Below are 25,297 nucleotides of genomic sequence, written 5' to 3'. Positions count from 1 at the left end.
ATAAACTGGAATAATAGCATAAGACATATCCATTTGAAGAGTTTCCCTTAATTTGGCACAACAGGACCTAGAAAGGAGCATTCCAAATTTGGGAGGGATATCTGTGACAACTATATCAAATACTACACTTTTCACTGGGATTTGGGCAAGGGTGACTACTAAATCCTTAATCAATCCTAAGCAAGGCACCCTTTTAGAATCAAAGGTGTACACGTCATGATAGGACCTAGTTATGTCATGTTTCAAATGGTCTGTGATAGTTTTTGGCATGAGGTTATGTGATCCTCAAGAATCAAGCATACAATTATACAACATGGAATCATTTGTCTTAAGAGTTACATAGAAAGGAGGCACTATTTCATCTATCATATCTGAGCTAGGGCCAAAACAACTGTTGGTTTTTCACCTTGCAGACTGATGATATCACCTTCAACATCAACCGAGGTATTTTGTATCCATTCGGAGACCTGATTTTTATACCCAGGGTTTTTTAGAAAGTTCTGAAAGAGGAATTGGGATTTTAACTCTTTCTAACATTTTTCAACATTAAATGTAGTCAAATCATTTTTGTCATTTCGAGGAGTATCAATTCACTGTTCTAATGGTTGAATAAAAGTCGTTTGAGTTTGAGCAATTTTGGCACGAGGTTTGATTATTGGAGTTTCCTTAGGAGGTCTTCTAGGGCCAGGTCTAGGCCTAAGGTCATATCTTTTGTTCAACTCTGCAATTAAAAATTCAGAGAAGGCATGATATTTAGAAACCTGTGAAGATTCTTGATCTTCTTGAACTTGATTTTGTTGTGTAAGAGGAATAATAATTGTTTGATCAGAGGAAGTATCCATATTATTTATATCTTCAGTGATGGTCATAGTATTATCATCAGGTTGCTGATCATCTATCAACAAAGGAGTGGGAATCTGCTGATCATTACTAGGTCTCTGAAGAATTTGTAATTGTGGATTTCTTTTATACTGACCTTGATTTTGATTTTGGGGTTTGGTAACTATTTGTTGAATTGTCCTAGGTTGAGTCTCAATCTTGGAAATTCTATTAGATAGATTTCTAAGAAGAGAAGTTATTTCATCTATTTTAGAATCTTCAATTTTAGTCTTAGAGGAACTAGAAGTCTCTGGTGTCGATTTAAGTTTTCTTTGGGCCTTTTCCTCCTTAGCTTTCAAAGAAGTTGAAGCAACCCTGTTTGCTTCTACCTCAATAGCAATTGTTTGCATATCTTCAAGAGTTCTTGAAGTTCTCTCTCTCAGCATAACAACAAAATCATCATCAAAGGCTTTAGAAAATCTAGACTTTGCTGCTGATACAGGGGGTTTACAATTAGGGGGCATTTTATAATAAAACTTATTGAATCTTTTGATAAACTCTGATACAGGTTCACCAAAATTTCTTTTAAGTTCATCAAACTCAGTGAGAAAGTAAAGAGGATCTTTTTTCACACCCAACTGATTTTTAAATATGTTTGTAAGTTCTTCCCAATTTCTAATGGAATTTGCAGGTAACTGCCTAAACCAAATTCTTACATTTCCTTCAAGTGATTGTACAAACAACCTCATGTAAACATTTTCTTGTTCAATATTCATGTTATCTGCAAAGTCTAAAAAGGCTTGAAGATGGTCTTCAACAAAGGGACCGGTTTCTCCATTATACCTGGGAAGGTATTTCAAGTATCCAGCTGGGAGTGCATCGAGATTAGGAGGTAAGACTAAAGCTGCATATCTAGCTTGTACAATAGGTTGGAAAGCCATAGTGAGAGGTGGTGTATGAGGTGTTTGTGTGGATGAAGAAGTTGAAGAAGATGAAGAAGGGGTTGAAAAAGGTGATTGAGGGGGTGAAGAACTAGTTGGAGGTGAAGAAGGAGGGGATCTCCTGAATGATTTCAAAGGAGTCTTAAGAACTATCTTCTGGACTTGTGGATGAATACCCTCCTTTGTTTCAAAGAGTGGATTCGAATACACAGAGAGGGTCTCTTCAGGTTGTTCAAAAGTAGAAGCTTTAGGTTGTCCGAAAGTGGGAGGAAATGAATAAGTGGTAGGGGATATGAAATCTGTTGGTTTGTATTCTAGTAAATTAACACCCAAGTCAGACTCAGTTTTAGGTGATCCTATTGGTAGTGAGGGTTCTGGATGATATTCAAATGAATGAATGAGGAATGCTGATTTAAAATAAACTCCCCCGTCTAAGAGTTCAGCGACCCTAGGCGATAGGTTGGAATAATTTGGATTAGGTGGAATGTTACTATAAGGATCAAATGATGCTAAATCTTCACACTGCAAGACTGAAGAGGAAGAAGAAGAGGGTTGATGTCCCCTTTTAGAACTGGCTTTTCTTAGAATTTTTTCAGGGTCTGACAGAGGATCAACTAAGTCAGCCTCTGAACGAGATCTAGTGTGCTTAAAAGGTGCCAGTTTGGGAGAGTGGAGTCGCTAGGTGAAGGATTTTAACCTTTCTAGACCTTTAATCATCTTAAAGGAATAGAGTACATATCGTTGCCCCAGGAAAACTTAATGAAATTCGATTCCCCGGCAGCGAGGCCAGTTTGATGTTGTATCTCTGAGATAATAATGGTCAGCTATTATGCCAGAGCATCTAAGATAATTGTTTTGGGGGTTTTGTTTTAATTTGGGAGACCAATGGATGAAACAGATATAGAACTGATGTGTCTAACCTCTTGAATAATATCAATATCTCAGCAGAGGGCTGCTATGGATATTTACACAGTGAAATAGCTTTTATGATGATGAGCAGAAACAAAAAAGTAATATGATTGCCATAGTTTTCAAATTGAAAGCTAAATAATCATAAGCATGAAAACCTTTAAACTATGTTTAAAGGTTTGAGAAAATACACACGAGCTTACAAAAGATGCTGATATAATTTTGAGGGAATTAATTAAAAAAACAGTCCATTAATTCATTCTCTTTATAGATTATCACTTCAGAAAGATTATAGGAATAGATTGAAATACTGTTATTCCTACCTAGTTATTCTCTGCAAGACACAAGTATATGAAGAAAAAACATAATGAATGACACTGGAAAAACTTACAGGAAACACAAACTGTGTAAAATAAAATTCAGAATCCTTTGCTGGTATTAATGATCCAAAAAGATTAATTACATCAGATGTCTAGAAATGCTTCTTCAAGGGTGCAACCCTTAATAACTCGTGAAGAGAGTTATTTATACAACAATAGGACGAAAAATATCTTGAACTGCTTTTACAAAAGTAGATTATCTACACAATCAAAAATAAAACTGTCTAATGATCTGACACTATTTTGGTGCTGCACTCTTTCATGACTATGACTGAAAAAGTTGAAAAGTGGTTGAAGCTGGCTAACTGTTACCTCAAAAATTGAATGCTGTTCAATTATCCTTAATCAAGTAAATCTGTTAATTCTTCCCAGCGTTTCTTATATGGGATAGAAATCTTTGTTACCCCCCTGTAGATTTCATCCATCTTGGTATATTTAGTAAAAGTGGGTTTTACCAAAAATATATTCTTGATTTCATCCAGGATGAAGAAAGAATCCCTTAGTGTTTTTACTATGAGAGCTGGTGTTGGTGATCCTTTGATATTAGCGACTGAAGCTGCCTAGGTGCCCACATTTGTTAACCTCTTGACATAATCCTCAATTGACATTAATTTATCATTAATAACCATCATAGAAGGTAAACCCTTGCTGACCAAAGGTTCAATCTTGTTGAAAAATCTCTGAACTATGTTATTAACATTGCTGCACTTTTCTTGTAGTTGAAGGGTGAGATTTTTCTTAGTGATAATCCTCTTTACCTCGAATATTGTTGCAGTTCTGTCACTTATTCTTAACTCTTCAAGCTCATAGTCATCCTTGGAATTTAGAAATTTGATTATATCAGAGGCAGTCTCTGGCATATCTTCCAGCTGCTTAGTTATGGATTCCACTACTTCCTGAGCTTTTTCCAAGAGATCCTTCTGATTGAATATTATCTTAATGGAGGTCCAAATCTGCTTGATTGCTTCTGTGATTTCTTCCCACAAAATTTCTTTTGCTAAACCCAACTTGTTTACTATGAAGGAATCTGTGAGTTCTCTTTGCAACATTTCCACTTGGCCTTTGAGTCTGTTTGTTTCAGTGGTATGTGAATTGTCTGATATAGACTTCATAAGCCGTAATTTTTGAGTTCATCTTTTAGTTTATTGATTTCTCCTGTCTGGATTGACAGGTTTTGAACAGTTTCAGTAAGGTGTTCAGCTCCTTCTGCTGTACCTATTGCCAATGTAGTGGCTGAAGTAGAAACTCTGGTGATGGGAACTGCTGCAAGAGAGACTACATCCACTGAAATTTGAATGTTCTTGATAGCTTCCTCCTTCTCCTTAACCAATTTTTCCATCTGCTCCTCCATTTGTTTTATTTGCAAATTCTGTTCTGTGATGAGCTTCATCATATCCGACTTTTGAGTCTCTGTCTCCTCGATTTCTTTGGCCATTGGATCCTCAGATGTTGGTAGTTTCAACTGTTTCTTTAATGTTGCAACTTCAGTGTTCTTTTTCTTAATGAGCTCCTCTGCAACATTTATGTTTGAGGGATCATATCCCATCCTTAGCACTAGATTTTCCAAAGATTGAATCTTGGTATCCTTTGCTAATGAGGAGACCTTCTCCAACTTTAATTGTGACTAAATGTTGGCCAATGTAACTTGCATTTTTGACAAACTCATAGTAGTGTTTGTCAAGGTTGAAGCAATCATCTGTCCAGTTTGTTTGTGCATCTCAATTTGATCAATTGGATGCACATCCTAGACATTAAACTCAAAAGAAGTGTGTTTCTGGTATTGTGCTGCAGTCCTGGGTTGAGGAACTTGGGCCTGCAAGAAAGTCATTTGCATCTTCCCCTTCTCAGAGTCAAAGACTGAAAGAAGCTTGGCTTGAGAGCTGGAAGAATGCTTCCAAAACTGGGTGTAAGTATTTAACTTCAATTCTTCACTCTTTCTTTTGATTTCACTAAAGACATGGAAGATGTCTTCCTCTTTATTCTTTGGAATGCCTCCAACAATTTGGACTATCTGCTGTTCATGAGAAGTGGTAGATTGAGTTGGAGATTGTATAGAGTGTTCACCAGACTATGAATCAATATTCATACGGGCCCTTTGTTTCATTTTCCTGTGAAAGACTTTGAGGCCTTGGCTTGTTGCCTTTGTTGCAAGTGAATATTGTTCTTCCCTCCCTCTCTTGGCTGTCTTTTCCTGTGCAATTGGAGTTTGCATATTTGATGTAGAGACTGCCTGCTCCTCAACTTTTTGGAGGGTATTCTCTGTCCATTCCAACCGATTCTTGATAAATTCTATCTTAGGCCTAGCTGTATGATGATATGGTGTGAACTTATTTTCCAGCCTGAGTTTGGAGATGACTCCCAATGGGTCATATGACCAAGAGAAACTGAGAGCAAATTTCATTTCTTTTAACAGCTTATCAGCTTCCTCCCCTGCTGTCCTGGTATTACAAATCAAGGGACCACCTTGAGCTTTAAGCTTAAATTGTGATTTCTTTTTGGCAGCTACAGAATGTACTTCATCTGCGTTCAATCTTTCTAGTGCAAAGATTCTAACAGGGAGGTACTTTGATAGTTTGTAGGGTGGAAGCTCACAGCGAAAAACCCTGATTTTTGTGTAGTTTCGGTAGCAATACCAATCTCCTGTTGCAGCTTGATCTATGAACTGAAGTTCTTTAACAATCTCCTCACTGATCCTTGGTAATGGAGTGCTGCTCATAAGGCTGAGGGCTGGATGAATAAATAGTTCTATGAACTGCTTGTATTTGAATTCTTCTTTCTCCTTCATCCCCATTGAAGTCCAGAAAATCACTCACTATTGTTGTCCTTCTTCATTAAGTTTCTGCAAAGGAAATGGGAATTTGTCTCCCTGAAAATATATAAAAAGATACACAAGTATTGAAGCATACTTGAATACTTTTTTAGTGTTAAATTTGACAAACTGCTCATGTATGGTTTCAGCTATGAAATGACTGAAATCATAAATAACAATAGGCTTAGAATCAGAAGAAAACATGGATAAGAAACCAAGGATGGCTTCATTGACAGACTAATTAGAGTGATGGCCAAGCAAATAGGAAAGGATAGTAGTAATATGCCTGGTTCTATCAGGAAACATAGATGAATCATAAGGGGGATTTCTCTTTGGTAGAGGACTACCAATTGCTAAAAACAGTTCCAGGGTTTGGGATCTCTTGGTAAAGTCCAGTTTGTTATAAGCTTCTATCAGGTTTTCATGAGAAAAAGGATGAGTTGGTGTAGTGGCAGGGGCCTGCAACATTTTCTCAATTGAATCAGCGTTAATAGGACAGAGGATTTCTCCAATAGGTGAGATAATTGCTCTCTGGCTGGGATCATAGGATTCATGGCATTTTCTCACAAACTCTGGAGCTCTATGTATTTGTGGAAAAATATAGTGGGGTAATTGGGATTCCCAGAGCCCAATTTCATCACTCTGGTCAATTAGCTGCTCTTCCCACCAGCAATAAATTTCAAATAAATCAAATTGAGAAGAAGTCTCAATGATTTTGCAATCCTTGTCAACTAATGGAGTATGGTTGAAATCAACCAGCGGGTGAATTAGAGGATTTGAAACTTCTGCAATCGTTTTTCCCTTGGGAGGCCTTTTGTCAAACAAAATTGCGTACTGTAAATGACAAAATGGTAAAAGGAGTTACCAGAGTAGAGATAGGCAACTGACAAGTGGATCTGGAAGATGTGCTTGCGAAAAGGACAAGTGGCTGTGCTGTATGAGCAAGTGGGCTTGAAGAATAATCTTGGTCGCAAAAGTTAATTGTGTAACGTTTGAAATGCATGACACAGTGTTTATAAAGAGAAAAAATGGAGTGGGAGGGTGGCGCCGAATGCTTGAAATTTCATTAATTATCCAATGGGTTAATTAACGAACATTTGGTTATAAATGCGCGAGAGCGGAAATGAATGGGCAACGGATAGGCGACAGATGATTGGACGAGAGATATGAAGTGAAACGTGACGTGGGGCGGCGGTAAACGACTATGAAGGATATCGCGTTCGGGGGTAAGACAAAGTGGTTTGTGGTTTTCGGATTTCTAGTCCCGAAAGATTAAAAGGTACTTCTTGTGGTTTATGTAGGCAGTATTAAAGATTGCACATTTCGGAGGAGTGTGCGGGATGAGAGGTGAGGTGGAGGGAGTTTAACGTGTGAGCGGGGAATGAACGGTGGGGTCGCAATATGATAGGCGGATGCGGTGGCTGTGGGTCTAGGTGTTTTAATGAATGAAGTGATAGTATATGAATGAGATAACATAAAGTCAAAAATTTGGTTATTCGAACTCCCATCATCAATATGTTTTCTAATGTTTTGATCTTTTAGGAAATAACCATTTCAACATCTCAAACCTTCACATTTCTACTTACCCTTCTATTCCTAACATTTTTACTTATCCTTTTAGAGCGCATTTGAACTAGCAACCCGATATTTTCTTTTTATGAACATTCTATATCTATACCTATACCTTATTCCCTCCATTGGCTTAGATTAAACTGTTGAGCCAATTTATTTTCTACCTATGAGAATTAATTTAAAACAAATCCAATTATGATGCAAATGTATAATTGGATAAAATAACCTAGTGTGGCATCTAAACAAACTGCACACAACTTATTATTTTTCAAACCGAATTTAGAACAAAGTAGTGGCATTTAGATTTGCAACACTTTCAGAGTTGATTTCTTTTTCTTTTCTGTTTAACCTAACATTTTATTTTGCCTTCATTTTTTAGGGCATCTACCCTAACATTTTCTTTGATATGGACATATTTATCAAAATATTTTCCTAACATTTTTTATTCAATATTTTTTTCTCCACATCCTATCTTAACATTTTGTAAATATATTTTCATTTTTGTCTAATTTATTCTAACTTATCAAAACCAACTCTCACAAGTGTCCATGATCCATCGTAGGTTTGCCATTTCAAGTCGTTGACCTCCATGTAGCTAGTTTTCGTTGCACAGGTCCTTGTGCCCTTGCATTGCGACGTTTCTTCTTGATTCGCCCTTTGTTAACTCATCCGCCTTTGCCCTCTAGCTACTGCAGGTCCAACCATGTACTCTTAGCAGCCATTAGAGCACAACTTTAGTAGGAAAAGTGACCATGTGACCTCCGCATCGTCTGTGACCTGATGCAACTATGTTGGAATTCCCGCTTCTATTCTTGTAACTCATGTCGAGTCTTGTGAGGAATAGGTTGCCAATGTTTCATTGGATCTTTTTTAATTTACATGGGTTTTGGATGAGATTTGGACTCTTCCAGCGTGCAACCTTCGCAATGTTTGTAACCCTATGTAGCCATGTCATTTCTAGTAGTTATGTTTGCTTTCTTGAATTTCATACCCTTCACAAATAGATCCTTGAGTTTGGAGTGAGGGGCTCCGAATTTTTTTGGCTCCGAGTTGGATTAGGGAGGAAGTGGAGGAACCCCTGCAGTCAATGTATAGCCCTGCTACTATTGCTATGGAGCTAGACTTTTCAAATCAGACTTCCCAGGTCTAAAATCTGTTATAGACGGTTGAATTTCATGAGAATAAAACCAAACAACTTCATGTAGAATTAATATACATGAAGCAACTGGTTTCTGAAACTAAAACATATAACTTACATTTATAGAAACCAGTTCATAATTCCCCCATGCTCAACCAAAGAGATTTTGAACATAAAAAATTTACAGGAAGATATGAGATCACAGTAGGCCATTTCTAAACAGGAGACACAAATGCAACAACTAACACTCAATTCTTTGGTTGAAGTGGTCTAGAAAGGGAACATCCTCCCTTGCTCACCATGGTTGACGGAGTAATATAGGAAAGATTGAACAAGGAATGCCTCCATTGCGCTCAAAAGCTTGATCCAAGAGTTTGTGGGCTTCCTCCTGTTGTGGTCCCATTAGCTCCTATATATCTAGGCATCTCTTTCCTTGACATTTTAGATTTGAAGGACATCACCCTTGAGCATGCATGGATGGGCCCTAACTCCATGCCCTTCCTTCGTTTTCAGACATTTGAAGATTGGCTCAAAGCCCTTCGAGTTAAGAAAATTTTGACTTTTCTCCTGCCCACACATAGTGATCTTTCTTGACCCTAACCCCACTAAATCCTGATAGGAAGAACTCAAGTTATCTAGGGATTAGGTCACTTTTGCATGGAAAGATGGGAAATTGGAAACTATGCGTGATCTTAATGCTATCATCCATGATTTGGCTCCTCTTGGATACTCCCATCCTTGGGCCAAATGACGGTCTTGTTTAGCTGGGTGGTATGTCAAGGGGAGCTAGCACACCATCTTAATTGGCTATTGGAATTGTAATGGCATGCTTTGGGCTTTTCCATGTATACTTTGTGATGTGGCTGTGTCCCACGAGCTCCTTTTCGTCACAGGGGCACATATTGACCCAATGTGGAGACTACCCTTGATCCATGGGTACCATTGGGCATGGCCATGTTGACAAGAGACTAGATTTGACAGTTTTCGAGGGTTTTAGGGATGGGATTGGCATGTCTTATACAATACCTTCCTCTATAGTAGGATTACCATGCTGAATTTTTTTGGGTTGGGTTCCATCAGAACAATCGCCTTCTCCAGGACAAATACATTGTTGTTTGTTACTTCCACCCAAACATTGTCACATTTTGCACTACATAGTGTGTCCAAGGGAAACCCTTTCCTCGATATTTATGCAGATGTCTCCCACTACACTCTTTGGGAGGTCATTCTTCTTGGTGACTTCAATGCCCCCCACTAGAGACTCGATATTTATGCAGATGTCTCCCACTACACTCTTTGGGAGGCCATTCTTCTTGGTGACTTCAATGCCCCCCACTAGAGACTCGATATTTATGCAGATGTCTCCCACTACACTCTTTGGGAGGCCATTCTTCTTGGTGGCTTCAATGGCCCCCACTGGAGACTGATAGGTACCCCTTCATGACATAACAAAGGACACAGTTGTAGAAAAATTATGATCTGCACCCTTAACGCAGTTTACAAGTTTGCATGTGTTTTTTAGGCCCAACGGACATGTTTTGTCATGCTGATATAAATTTCAGTATGCATTAATTGTAAACATTCAAAGAATACATCCTACTATTTTCGCTTTTCTATTAGCTGAAAATTAACACAGTTTTTGCAAGCATTTACGCATGTGAGACACTCTCATCCTGTCTATGAAGAAGACATGCTTGCCTCTTGGCAAAGGCTTGTCGAGAATGTCTTCTACCTACTCATCAGTGGATATAAACTCAAGATTCACTGCTTCTCTCTCAACTCAGTCCCTAATGAAGTGGTATATGATCTCTATATGCTTTGACTGATTGTGAAACACTGGATTCTCAGAGAGTTTAATACAACTTTGATTGTCACAGTAAATCGTAGTTGGTCTCAACATCTGACCAAATAATACATGAAGCATCTTGCGAAGCCATAATGCCTCGCAACCTACCTGACTAGCTACCATATACTCTGCCTCTGCGCTGCCTCAATGCCACTGACTTCTGTTTCTTGTTGAACCATGACACAACTGCCGAGCCCAATGAGAAACAACATCCATAAGTGCTCTTCTCGTCGCTGACATTGCCAAACCAATCTGAGTCTATGCAACCAATCAATCTGACCCCATCACATCTGACATGGTCCAAAACCGTAATCCACTTTGCTGTGTAAGTACCTCAACACATGTTTTGTGGCCACCTAGTGTACTCTCCTGGGCTCCATCATAAACTGATTCAATGTGTTGATTGCAAAACAAATATCCGGTCTAGTGTTGACCAGATACATCAATGAACCAATCAACTGACAATACAAAGTGGGATCCACCAACTCGGAATCAATATCATGAAGCTTCTTCTAGTTGGTGATCATAGGCGTAGCCATAGGCCTGCGACCATCCATATGGCATCTCCTTAAGATATCTCTTGCATACTTGACTTGACCCACAAAGATGTGCCCATCCTCCTCCTAGACCTCCAACCCCAAAAAGTAATTCATCAACCCCATGTCAGTCATATCAAACTCTGAAGCAAGATCACTCTTGCATTGCTGGATGAGACTGAACTCCCCTGTAATAAACAAGTCATCTACATACAATACCAAATTGAGTGGATCGTCACTTACCAAGATAGAGTATATGTTCAGATTTGCATCACTCTGGAAACCCATCATCTGCAAGTAGGCATCTATCCTCTCTTACCATGCCGTCGGTGCCTGCTTCAGTCCGTACAAGGCTTTCTTCAGTCTACAAACATGAGACTCCCTCCCATGCAACTCATAGCCCTCAGGCTGCTCAATGTACACCTCCTCTTGTATAACACCATTGAGAAAGGCAATCTTCACATCCATATGGTACATCCTCCATCCCATCTCAGTTGCTATATATATCATTGCTCTAATGGAAGTATAACGAGCAACCGGTGCAAAGTTTTCCTCATAGTCAACTCCCTCTACCTATGAGAACTGTTGCACCACAAACCAATCTTTGAACGTCTCAACGTTGCCATCCACATCATGTTTGACCTTGTAGAGCCACTTGGAAGTCACAACTGACTTCCCATCAGGATGTGGCACTACCTCCCAAACATCATTCTTCATGATAGAGGCATACTCCTCGACCATGGCACCGCTTCAGATTTACTGTGTGGCGGCCTCCTCAAAACTAGTTGGCTTTGTCTCCACAACATCTGCAACAAAGCCACCTAACCTCTTTGGTGATCTTCTCTCCCTCACTGACCACTTGGGTCTCCCCACTGCCTCCTGATCATCCTTCAGGGTCTCTCGAAGCCATTTTGGCTTCCTCTTCCCTGCAGTAGTCTCATGTGGTGGTATGGGAAAATCCTCAATTGGTGCCTCTCTTCTTGGCGAGGAAGGCTCTGAAATATCCAAGGGAGACCTTGAACTCTAATATATAGTGCTTGATGAACATGCACCAAGTGAATTGGTACCAGGCGAAACTATGCCATGTGAACCTGTCACGCCTGAAGAAGGTGAACCTCTTGATCCTGATGTACCACCTGATGCACTTGAAACTTGTGGTGTGGCTCCTTGCTGAGGAGCTTGTTGCTCTACCTGATCAATCTCCTGAGACCTCAAAGCTGTCACATCCTTCCTCAGGATAATCTTCGTCTGTGCAGACGGATATATGTGATAGGCTCTGTTGGTCTCACTGTAACCCACCAGGATACCCTCTTTGTAGTGGGTTCCAACTTTGTCCTCTTCTCCTAAGGCACATGTGAATATGTAAGGCACCCAAATATCCCGATGTGCCCAACTTCCGTCTTCTTGCTGTTATATATCTCCTCAGGAGTCTCGCTCCCCAAGACTCTGTGTGGGCTCTTATTCTGCAAATAAACGACAATGTTACATGCCTTGACCCACAAGAAGAAAGGTAAACTCTAATCATGCAGCATAGCTCTAGCTGCACCCATAATGGTCTTGTTCTTCTGCTATGCTACCCCATTTTGTTGAGGGGTATAAGGCATAATGAGCTCCCTCTTGATGCCAACACTCCTACAAAAATCCCTCATCTCCGCAAAAATGTACTCACCCCCAGTTTCTAATCTCAACACTCTGGTCTGCTTCACTGTTTGTTCTCCACAAGAGCCTTAAACTATTGGAATGACCAAAAGACCTCATCCTTGGTCTTCAGGAAGTAAATCCAGGTCCTCCTGGAGTGGTCATGAATGAATGTCACATAGTACTCATATCCACTCAATGAAACATGGGACATAAGACCACATACGCCAGAATGAATCAAGTCTAGGATACTTGCAGCTCTGTTGTCATTGCTTTGGAAAGGTGTCTTGGTGTACTTCCCCAAAGCACACCCTCTGCAAACATCATGATGCTTCATGCTGAAGTCAGGCAACCCTATAACCATCTCCCTCAACATCCTGAAAGCTCCATGGTGCAAGTGGGTCATCCTCTTTGGCGACAAGTCACATAAATCACTACTACTGGTCTGCGCTACCATAGCTGATAGCTCTAAGAGGCTGAAATATAAGTCCGTATAGTCTCCCATTGCGAGCTCGAATCACACTCCCATTGCGAGCTTGAATCACACCAGTAGACTCGATATTGGATCCCCTGGGATATATCAACACTTGTCCCTTTTGGAACAATACCTCATACCCCTTGTCCTCCAAGCTAGAGACTAATATCAAACTCTTCTTCAACCTTGGAACATAAATAACATCTGTCACCTTCACAGGAGGTGATGACTCCCTCTAAAATGAAACATTCCCCATACTTACCACCTTGACTTTGGAGTTGTTACCAAGCACAACCTCCAAGTCAATGTCATCCTCCAAAAGGCTTGTAAAGTGCTCTCTAACTGCGGACTTATATTAGGATGATCCACTGTCTATGAACCAAGCACGGGAAGATGTGACATGAGTGGCTAAACTCACCACCAAAGCACACTCTGAATCAAACATAGCCACAAAATCATCCACATCTGTTGAAGTTGCAACTCCTTGTTTCTTCTTACCCTTCTTGTTGGGACACTGAACGACATAGTGACCCATCTTCCCACAAGCAAAGCATTTCACTTTGCTCATGTCCTTCTCCTTGGCTTTTTGCTTCCACTTCTCCTGCTTTGCTCCACTAGAATACCTCTTCTTGATCCTCTTTCCCTTCTTGCCCTTTGCCGCAAGAGCAACATTCTCCTCTTCACCTCCCCCACCACTCTTGCTGCTACCTCTTACACTCCTGATCTCCTCCTCGATGAAATCGTTCCAGGAGAGTGCTCTTTGGCTATCAAGCCATGGATAAAGCCATCCCACTTCTCGGTAAACCCATCTAAGGCAATCTGAACCAATTGCTCCTCTGGAACAACCTCTCCAACAACAACTAACTCGTGCTTCACCTGTGAGTCTCCGGTGAGGAAAGATGTCACACTGTCAGTCTTGGTCATCTTGGTGCATAGCTTTTGTCTCAACAACATCTTCCTGTTGCCATTAGAACTCCGTTGCAAAGAGACCAAGGACTCCCACATCTGATATGCATATCTCATCTCTGAAACATGAGGGAATAAATGTTCCTTGATGGCATCTAGAAGGATCCTCTTTGCCTTCACATTCATCTTGTTTAACTCCACCACCTGAGCTGGATCAGTGGGTGCTTGCACAACTGCTTCAACAACATACCACACTTCCACCTCTTCTAGTAAAAGCATGATCCTCCCCTTCCATGGGCCAAAGTTTTCAGCCCCCATCAATCTGTCTTCTACTCTCAACCCAATAGCCATGACCCCACAACCAACAAAATGAAGCAAATCTGGAAGCTAAAACCTCCCTCCCTTTGAACTGTTGAAGTCTTTGGGTTTCTGGCAAAGTTTCAAAGGTATGGTTCACTGTTTGAAGACTTTAGTAGCTTGCTGCCCTCTTTATCAGATGACTGAAAATGAAGATTTAAGCCCCAACTTGGCTCAACTTTGCTCTGATACCATGTAGAAAAATTATGATCTACACCCTTAACCCAGTTTACGAGTTTGCATGTGTTGTTTAGGCCCAACCCACATGCTTTGTCATGCTCATATAAATTTCATTATGCATTAATTGTAAAGATTCAAAGAATACTTCTACTATTTTTCACTTTCCTATTAGATGAAAATTAACACATAATTTTGCAAGCATTTACACATGTGAGACACTAGTTTTTTGTCAAGGTGACCTTGAAAAATACTCCACAACCTCTTGGGGAAAGCTGGTCTTCAAAGGAAGATTTTATTGTTTGAGAAAGTTAGTCTAAGTACATAAAATAATCATATTACTTATCCCCCTTAGCAGGTGAAGCATTAAATGCAAATCTAGAGATTTGCACCCACTGGATTTTTTTAATTGATTGTTTTGTTCATTTGTTTTGAATATGTACAAATTTTCACAAAATCTCTTGCCCAAAATTTTCTACACTTTCTCACAGTGAAGCTCCTCAAAAATCATGCCTAGAATTCTGCCTTGAAATCTGTGCTAAAGCTGCCTCGATTTTTGTATTGAAGGTGAGCCAAACTGCCTCGAAAAATTGTGCCAGTCTTTTGCCTCAAAAAACGTGTTGACAGAGGTTGTTGTCTCGAACTTTGTGCCTCGAATTTCGGGCCTGACAGCAACAAATCCCTCCTCGAAATTCTTACTGAGCAATACCTTGAAATTTGTGCTACAACCCTCGATATCTGTGCTTCCTTGCCTCTATTTCTGTGTCTGTTGTAGCTGTCGTCTTCCTCAAATTTTGCGCTGCTGAGTGACTATCCCTCTCCTAGAAATTTGAGCCTCCTTGCTGCAAATTCTCGTCTGCAATTTCTCCTTCTTTCCTCCAAGTTTTCTCTCCTCTCTTCTCGTCACGCTCTCTCAAGTGTGAAGTGAAGAATGAGCCTCCCTTTTCTCCTTTTGTGTCTTAGAAAAGATTGAATCCCTAAACCTAGGATCCAATGGATGCAATTTAATCTCCAAATCTCAAGATGTGTGGTTGAGATTAACTCTCTCAGTTGACCCCCCTCGCAAACCCCAACATAATGTGCCACCCCCAATTTCCCAGTTTAGGTCATTGGACACAACTACAACAAAATATAAGATACTTTTCTCTATCCTTGTGGAAGCAGCTGTTGACTCCTACCCCCTCTCTACTTGTCATAGCACACATAAAGCTACCCGTATCTCTTGACCCATGAACTAGTGGTTTAATGATGACTGAGAATCCCTCCATAAACAACTCCCTCTCACCCTCACACACAACCCATCTTCCCTCCTTCACCTTGGCAAAACATATGGTAACCTCCTTTGTCATAAAAGAAGGGCATTTCTGTCTTGGAGGAGACGAGAACTTTGTAATAACTTTCTACACTCATCAGAGATGAAAACTTATTAATAACTTTCTACACTCATCGAAAGCTTTTTGGAGCGTCTGTTTTCCTCAATTCCATACCATTTTTCCTTGCCCCTGACCCCCTAGACCATGTTCGACAACACCATGTCCTTACCAGTTTTGAGACTGGCACTTTCACCCCTACTACAACAAGCTAATCTCGTACTTGAGGTATTGGGGCAAGATAAGAAGAGACTATCTTAGTCTTCGACATCTTGGTGGTCTTGAGTTTCTCTCGTAGCACCATTTTGCAGTTCTGGTTGTCATTTTGATACAACTAGTCAATACCTCCCACATTTCGCTGGTGGTTCTCTTGTTAGACACATGAACAATGTGATCCTTCACTCCATCTAGGATAATCATCTTGGCTTTCACATCCTTCTTCTTATGATTGACCATAAGTGTTGCATCGGTAGGAGGGATTTGAGTTTGCTCTACAAACTCTCAGATATCATTCTCCTCTAACACCTCACAATTATCTTCATCCAAGAAAAATTTAAGGATGGTAAATTTTCTTGAAGTTTAAAAACATTGGTGAATCTCACTAATCCCTAATATCCAAACTTAAAAATGTTTATTGATATATTTGTAAAACTATTCAAATTTATAATGATTTTATATATAGTCTCTATATAATGTTGGCGAGTTTTAAGGTAAAATAATTTTATATTCTAAAATTTGGGCGAATCATCTTTCATAAAAATTGGAAACTGGCAAATCTTTTTTGTGGAAAAATCATGGAAATTTAGCCCACTGGGCGAATATTAGCTCCTAAAATTTTCCATGAGTTAGATGACCCATATAAACGATCTTCAAACCTAGGACCGATAGCTATCTCTGCCCTGCTAACCAAAGCCTGCAAACGAACTTTTCTTTGATGAAGAAGAAAACTACTCTTCTCCTCGCTTGGGGTTTTTTGATTTTTAATTACTCCTGTGTGGGGTTAGTCTGCTAGCTATCGACTTCTAGCTAGCTATTTGTCTTGTCTCTCAAAGAAATGTCTCCTTGTCCACTCCGTTAGTCCGAAGTTTGCGGTTGAGACCTAGTCTACAGTCTTGATGACGACCTCTCTTCGACGCCTAGTCGAATGCGTCCTTGACTAGTAGTTTGACTGGCGGTTATGTTCAAACTTGCACACCCTACAACTTCCTCTCAGGATTTGTCATGACCTTGTTGTGGCTACCTATGCCTCAAAACTTTGTCGGACATTGTTTGATGCTACACACTTTGGTGTCTCTTCCTTCGCGTGTCAACGATTCTTATCTCCTTGCTGGTGACCTAATCCTATGCATGGTTTGAGCTCTTTACTCTTGAGGTCAACGCCTATCATGACTTTCCTACACTAGCGATTGGTTTCTCTACGATGCTTGTGCACTGTGAGACCCTGTCAGTAGAAAACACTATGTCACCTCGTCCTTGTTCTGTCAAACCTTCCTTAGCTGTTGACTTTGGCTGGCTACTGGGTGGGTTATCAACCCGTCGGTCAACCATGACTCCCACTTTTTTTTAATAATTTTAATGTTTTTAATGTCTTTGACTGCTGTATAGCCTAGTGATGCCCCACACAATTTTAGTTCCATCAACGATTTTCAGTCCCTTACAAAAATTGTCTTCATTTGTTTGCCCAATATCGACCCCTCTAAAAATGTTTTTCTGCCTCAATACGATCATGACCAAATTTGGCCCTGATGATCTTGTACAAACTTGGCTTTGGCTTCTGTGATTTTGAGATTGGTTTCGTTCATAGTTTCTTCTTTGATACCATGTTAGATTTACTATGAATCTTGAACCCAATACTTAATTTCTAATAGAATGTTATCAGAATCAGATCGAAATTGGTAAAAAAATCAAACCAAAACATTGGTCAACAAAAAACATACAGAATAGTCAAATTTTAAATCAAAACATATATATTCATGTGCATCCATATGAATCCAAACCAGTTATACACAATTAGGCAAAGGTTCTCATTTATATAGCATGTAAGGGTGAACATAACCAATGTAGTACCAAGTGCAAGCCAACTTTGAATCAAAATCACATCAACAAGTAGGCTCTAGATGGACTCTAACATCCAAATAAAATCATGCTACAACAAATACCTACATATCGTCAAAATCATTACCTGTATTGGAACTTTGTCATTAATATCACCCTCTAAGCAATTAAAATAAGATAGAAAAAGCTTAGCACGTCAAGTCAAGATTTTGTCTGAGTGAAGGTACATTTTTGGTAGGATCATGATAGAGAAATTCAACAACCAGTGCCACTAATCTCAAGGTACATGGAGGGGTTGGTGCTTTTGATTTTCCATCCTTCTTAGTGATATTTTCCTATCGATTTTTGACGATTTTTCTGCCCCAACAACTGTTGCAGAAGAGACTGCGTCTTTACTTGAATACTGCTCTGCGCTGCTCCCTTTGTCATTGACAATTTCAACTTGGAATTCTTCCTCTTTGTCGATTCACTTAGAGGGATTTTCATATGAAAAATTTGCCCCTCCAAGACTCGACTGCGCAATTCCTCTGGGGTTTCGATTTTCTGCCTACGCAGTAATGTCAAACTCCGTTCTTCTCTCCAACGCTTGGCTCTTCTGGTCTGCGTGTCTCACCTCTGATACCATGTGACTGATATTATTTCTTCTACTTATTAATTCAGAAATAAGTTATTCACAATGTTTCTACAACAAATATCGAAATAAGTTCTACTACAACCTTCACAATTAAAATACTGCAGAAAGTAAATGAAAAGAAAAATACTAGCACAAGGATAATCATAATGACCGTTATTTTTGGACAATTGTCCCTAGAAAAACCCAGTGTGGGAAAATCGGTGCAACATATGAGGGTTTTTTTAGTAATCTTCATCAAAAATCTCATGTACAAGATGCAACTAGCAGAATAGAAAAGATATCTCTGTGAGAATTTTACAGACAACTTTCTCACACTCCTTGGCGAGATTCTGATATGGGAGAGGACCTGCTGCCCCTTATGTCACTCACCGCGCCAGAGTCTGCGTAGGGATTGCGCAGTCCCAGTGTCTCAGCTTTTGCGTTGTCCCTCTGCGTCACAACTTTTGTGTTGTCTCTTCTCTGCTCTGCTTCTGCCTCTTGACTGTTGCTGATGCCCTCTCTCCTCCTCACCTGCAACTCTCCCTTTGAATTGATTTCCTCTTGCCGAACTTCGACCAGTGAGGAAATCGATTCTACTTGGGTAACTGAGTATTTGCCTAGTGTGTTTTCCAAATGCCCATCGAAGTCCTTCTTATAATCCTCTAGTTGAGTATTGAATGACCCATATTAGATTCTAATCAATGGCTCAGATCAGATTGACTTGATCCTCGTCTTCTTCTAGAAGTTTCACCCACGGTTAGATTAATACCCTTTAATTATTTTAATTTCCTAAGTTTAGACTTAGGCACTCATTGAAAATAATTAATATTTTAATCAAACTATCTCCGGGTGGAATTTGCCAAAACTATTTCTGGTTATTGTGGATTGCATGTGTCTAAGCCTTCCTGCAAAATTTGAGACTTAGAGCACATCTGATGTTGCTAGAAATCAACATTGCTCACCACTCCCATCCTGTTTCTGAAGAAGACATGCTTGACTCTTGGCAAAGGCTTGTCGAGAATGTCTTCTACCTACTTATCAGTGGATATATACTCAAGATTCATTGCTCCTCTCTGAATCCAGTCCGTAATGAAGTGGTATATGATCTCTATATGCTTTGACTGGTGGTGAAATACTGGATTCTCAGAGAGTTTAATACAACTCTGATTGTCACAGTAAATCGTAGTTGGTCTCAACATGTGACCAAATAATACATGAAGCATCTTGTGAAGCCATAATGCCTTGCAACCTACCTGACTAGCTGCCATATACTCTGCCTCTGCATTGCCTCAATGCCACTGACTTCTGTTTCCTGCTGAACCGTGACACAACGGCCGAGCCCAATGAGAAACAACATCCAGAAGTGCTCTTCTCATTGCTGACACTGCCAAACCAATCTGAGTCTATGCAACCAATCAATCTGACCCCATCACATTTGACATGGTCCAAACCATAATCCACTGTGCCCTGTAAGTAACTCAACACATGTTTTGCAGCCACCTAGTGTACTCTCCTGGGCTCCATCATAAACTGACTCAATGTGTTGACTGCAAAACAAATATCCGGTCTAGTGTTGACCAGATACATCAATAAACCAATCAACGGACGATACAGAGTGGGATCCACCAACTCGGAATCAACATCATGAAGCTTCTTCTGGTTGGTGATCATAGGAGTAGCCATAGGCCTGCAACCATCCATATGGAATCTCCTCAAGATATCTCCTGCATACCTGCCCTGACCCACAAAGATGTGCCCATCCTCCTGCCAGACCTCCAACCCTAAAAAGTAATTCATCAACCCAATATCAGTCATATTAGACTCTGAAGCTGGATGAGACTGTCCTCCCCTGTAATAAACAAGTCATCCACATACAATACCAAAATGAGTGTAATAGACCCATCTTCTGCAAGTAGGCATCTATCCTCTCTTACCACGCCCTCAGTGCCTGATTTAGTCCATACAAGGCTTTCTTCAGCCTACAAACATGAGACTCCCTCCCATGCAACTCAAAAAGCCCTTAGGCTGCTCAATGTACACCGCCTCTTGTATAACACCATTGAGAAAGGCGGTCTTCACATCCATCTAGTAAATCCTCCATCGCATCTCAGTTGCTATAGATATCACTACTCTAATGGAAGTATAGCGAGCAACCGGTGCAAAGTTCTCCTCATAGTCAACTCCCTTACCTGTGAGAACCCCTGCCATCCACATCATGTTTGACCTTGTAGAGCCACTTGGAAGTCACAATTGACTTACCATCAGGATGTGGCACGACCTCCTAGACATCATTCTTCATGATAGAGGCATACTCTTGCACCATGGCATCCCTTCAGATTTACTCTCTAGCGGCCTCCTCAAAACTAGCTAGCTTTGTCTCCACAACATCTGCAACAAAGCCACCCAACCTCTCTGGTGGTCTTCTCTCCCTCACTGACCACTTGGGTCTACCCACTGCCCCCTAATCCTCCTTCGGGGTCTCTCGAAGCCATTTTGGCTTCCTCTTCCTTGCATTAGTCTCCTGTGGTGGTATGGGAAAATCCTCAACTGGTGCCTCTCGTCTAGGCGAGGAAGGCTCTGAAATATCCAAGGGAGATCTTGAACTCTGAGATAGTGTGCTTGATGAACGTGCACCAGGTGTGTTGACACCAGGCGAAACTGTGCCATGTGAACCTGCCATCCTTGAAGAAGGTGAACCTCCTGATCCTGATGTACCACGTGATGCACTTGAAACTTGTGGTGTGGCCCCTTGTTGAGGAGCATGTTGCTCTACTTGATCAACCTCCCGAGACCTCAAGGCCCTCTACTCCTCAAATTTCACATCCTTCCTCAGGACAATCTTCCGTTGTGCATGAAGATATATGTTGTAGGCTCTGCTGGTCTCACTGTAACCCAGCAGGATACCGCTCTCTGTAGTGGGTTCCAACTTCGTCGTCTTCTCCTAAGGCACATGTGAATATGTAAGGCACCCTAATATCCTGATGTGCCCAACATCCATCTTCTTGACGGTATATATCTCCTCAGTAGTCTTGCTCCCCAAGACACGTTTTGGGCTCTTTTATGTTGATAAATTTGTGTAAATGCCTAAGGCAATGATCACTACAGAAGTGATCAAAATTGTTGAATAGGGGTCTCAGCTATGAAATCTGTAGATGTATAGAAGAAAACAAGCTGAGCAGATATACTTCAGGCCAAAAGCTTTGAAGTGACATGAAAGCATAAATTATAGAGAGTGATTTATATAAAAAGCTTTTCCCCTGCAAACTCTCTCAAAATTGTTCTATTCTAATGCACGAATGTGAAAAATGAGATGAATTGGGTTTCTACTATAGTATACATGTAATGATCTTGTTGAATTCTTTAGGTGTTTAGGTTTGAAAGTATCTATTCGACAAGATATTGTAATGACTTTAGTTTAGTTTAGTGACTAGTCAATTATTTTCCAATCATAGAGTAGTTATGTCCTCACTTAAAGTAAACAAGAAAAAATGAAATAATTCTTTTCAAATGTTTCTCTCCCATTTGAAGTTGTACCCCTTTTTAGCTATATACAATTACTGATATGATATTAGAACCACAATTTGGGGGGCATGATTAAGGTAGGAGAAGCAAGACCATAGGACTCTGGTAGCGTAACAACAAATAAGCAATGCAAGGAATTAATTAGTAGAAGAGTAGCATGAAAATAAGCAAGATGGAAAGGCACATAAGGCCTTTGTGCAGTGGAAAATAGAAGATAAGTAGATCAATTTCAATTTATAGTACTAATTTATAAAGTAGAGGCACATACAAATTCATTAAGTGTGTAGTGGTTGAAGGCATACGATGATTGACATACGTGGGCAGCATGTATAGAGAGAAATAGTAGGTTGGCCATATGGGATAGAAAATATAGTGGTTGCAATAGAATTACATAGGATGGGGAGAGGAGAGTGGTGCGACAAGGTCTGAAATAGGCGCACCATGGGCAAAGCCACAAAGTTACAATGTGAGGGTGTGATGAAACAAGGTGTAAACGTGGCATTGCAAGAATAGGCATGCTATAGGTGCAGGTGCAGTGTACATTTAAGCCTTAATGTTGCCACAAGCAGCGCATGGATAAGTGCACATGAGAGACTGTTCTCGTCAATAGATACATATAACACATGAAAACTTGCATGGAACAAGGAGCATGCCTGAAAGGTTGCAGGTGAGAAAATATGTGAGATAGAGGTCTGAACAACCTTGCGTAAGCACAAAAAATGCACAAAAACACAGAACAAGAAATTTACATTGTCCTCGAAACAAGCACAAATACACGAAAATTAATTGCTAAGGTGAAATTTCAGTCATTATTGAGTGCCTCAACCTTTGGTACACTCTCTGGATGACCTTATTAGAGACTAATTGGTCCCTTCAAAATGGTTGAGGACTTTGATGAAGTGACTTCTTTTGCCCCCGTCTTCTTTTGGTCCCAAGGCCTGCTTCTAACACCTCTCAATGTGTTCTTTGTTGAGATTAAAATTATGCATTCATTTAATGTCTCTGTCTATTCCTTTCTTTGAGCTAGTCATTTAGCACCAATATTAGATCTTTTCTTGTTGATATTAATGTAGCATTAGGTGCTGATTTAGCACTGTGATTTTCAATCACACTTGTTGTACACTTTTAGTTCCATTGACCTCCTTTTGCAGTCATTCGTTGGAAGTTAGTTTAGAATCTAGATCTAAGTTGCACGAAACGCTGAAATGTTTCGGCGTTTCCGAAACGGGTACGTTTAGAAACATCACCTCCCAAAAATGGAAACGTCGGCCGAAATGTCAGCCGAAACATCATATATGTATATATAAAAAACATATATATAAATAAATAAGTGAATAACACATTATCTTGCAAGAAAAAAGGGAATAAGACCCATAGACTCGGAGTTTTGGGTACGGTTACGGCCCGAGATGTCGGTTTCCTTGAAGTTTCGTGCAACATAGGTTAAGATATTTTATCTTATCTATTGGTATATATGTGCCTCTTAGGTAATATATACAGAGTCTTCTTCACTACCTAACGTGATGATTGTATCAAGCATATATGTATCTCTGGATGTGTGTGTGTGTGTGCGCATGCATGCATGTATGTGTGTGCGCGTGTGCGCATGCTTGTTTGTATGTATGTATGTGTGTACTATTTATGCATGTATGCATGTGTGTACTATTTATGCATGTATGCATGTATGCATGCATGTAAAATACAAAAACAATACACGGAGACGGAAAAGTAGCAAGAAGATGTATAAAAAAGGTGTGAGGAATTGTGTGCTCAACACATAGCCGTGTATGCGCATGTATGTATGTGGATTTATTGCCTTTTATTTGTAACGGGGTAACAATTGTTTTGTTTGTTACTGTAAAATACAAAAACAATACAAGGAGACAGACAAGTAGCACGAAGATGTACAAAAGAGGTGTGAGGAATTGTGTGCTCAACACGTAGCCATTACCATGAATAATTAGTAATGCACCACTTATATAAGAGTGATGCTGTGATCAGAATATACATGGGTTATGTAACAGTTATGAGGAGATTGATCTTATGCCACAATTGTACATACATGTGTAAGTAATATAAGATTTGTGTCATTGATGTTGGCAAACTGATGTGTTCCCAATAATCATAGATTGTTGGGAGTTTGTTGCCTCACATGTACAAAGAAGCGCCCTTAAAATTGAATTGTATTACCAGCACCACCAACAATAGATAGAGTTGCTCGTCTGAAAATCTCTAACTCTAGCTTGCTTAGCAAAATCTGATTTGGAGACACATTTACTGGGATATTGAATGGTGCTAAATGGGTTCAAACTTCAAATCCTTAGGAGAATCAAATTTGATGACTGTTGTATTAGTTGTCAGTTCCCAGCCTTGTTTGACTGTCCACATGGTAGTCTTAAACTAAAGATCTTCATCTTGAGGAAGAACCACATTAGATGGTTCGGAACGTCAACTAACAACTAATGATGTGATTTATCTGATAGACATTCTCATTAACAATATGGACCACAGAAGTCTGAAATCAAGGCTTAAACTGGTTGTATGTTCTAAAATAAGGTGACTGGTAGACACTAAATTAATCTGTATTATTTCCCTGGTTAATTTTGTCGGGTTTGGGGTCTTCGAAGCCAGTGCTCACAGGTCACAGTTATTCAAAGGGGTGGCATCATAATCCATGGTGTGAATGAAAGGTAGAAGTTAAAATTGCAAATTGTATCTACCCTTGTTGGTTGCGCATTCTTATTCATCCAACCAAGATTACAAGGGCATGGATACAGTTTCATGAGAATCTTGTTTACATAACCAAGTTCTTGATCTGACGATTTATATGAGTAATTCTTTCTTTCCTGTGGATCAGTTTCTTTGTCAGAAGGACTATCTGAGGTATCACAGTGGTTGAGCACTAGTACTGAAGGAATCACATTAGCTGACTAAGTAGTTTAATGTAAAAGTATTTCATAAAGAATATTTTCTGTTACACCATCGTAGCAATCTCAGGTGTAGTAAGATATCTATCAAAATTTCCTATTGAGTAATTTCTAGCGTCTTTATGCACCATATCCTGTTTGAAGTTATAACAGATTATGTGAATATTGTCTCTGTCAGCAAAGGTGGTTGGTTAACATTGAAAATAATTGTCTTTGAATTTTCTCTGTCTTTGTAAATGATTTTCCTGCAAATTTTTATCTAGGGAGATTTTTTTTTTCTCAGTAATACAGTATGAAGTTTTTGATT

The 25,297-nt window shown here is 39.8% G+C and overlaps 1 protein-coding gene across 5 annotated transcripts in view; it reads left to right on the top strand.

Moving 5' to 3' along the window:
• LOC149151296 (lysine-specific demethylase JMJ17-like) overlaps positions 1-25,297 on the top strand; it is a 288,744-nt gene that overhangs the window by 53,938 nt on the left and 209,509 nt on the right. The gene's annotated exons all lie outside the window — the stretch shown is intronic.

This window comes from Pinus tabuliformis, chromosome 9 (genome assembly GCF_031772625.1).
Source record: "Pinus tabuliformis cultivar Carrire ecotype Pingquan chromosome 9, CPIR1, whole genome shotgun sequence".
Lineage (NCBI taxonomy): Eukaryota > Viridiplantae > Streptophyta > Pinopsida > Pinales > Pinaceae > Pinus > Pinus tabuliformis.
Note: the sequence above shows the minus strand (reverse complement) of the source record. Positions and strands in the feature narration are given on the sequence as shown.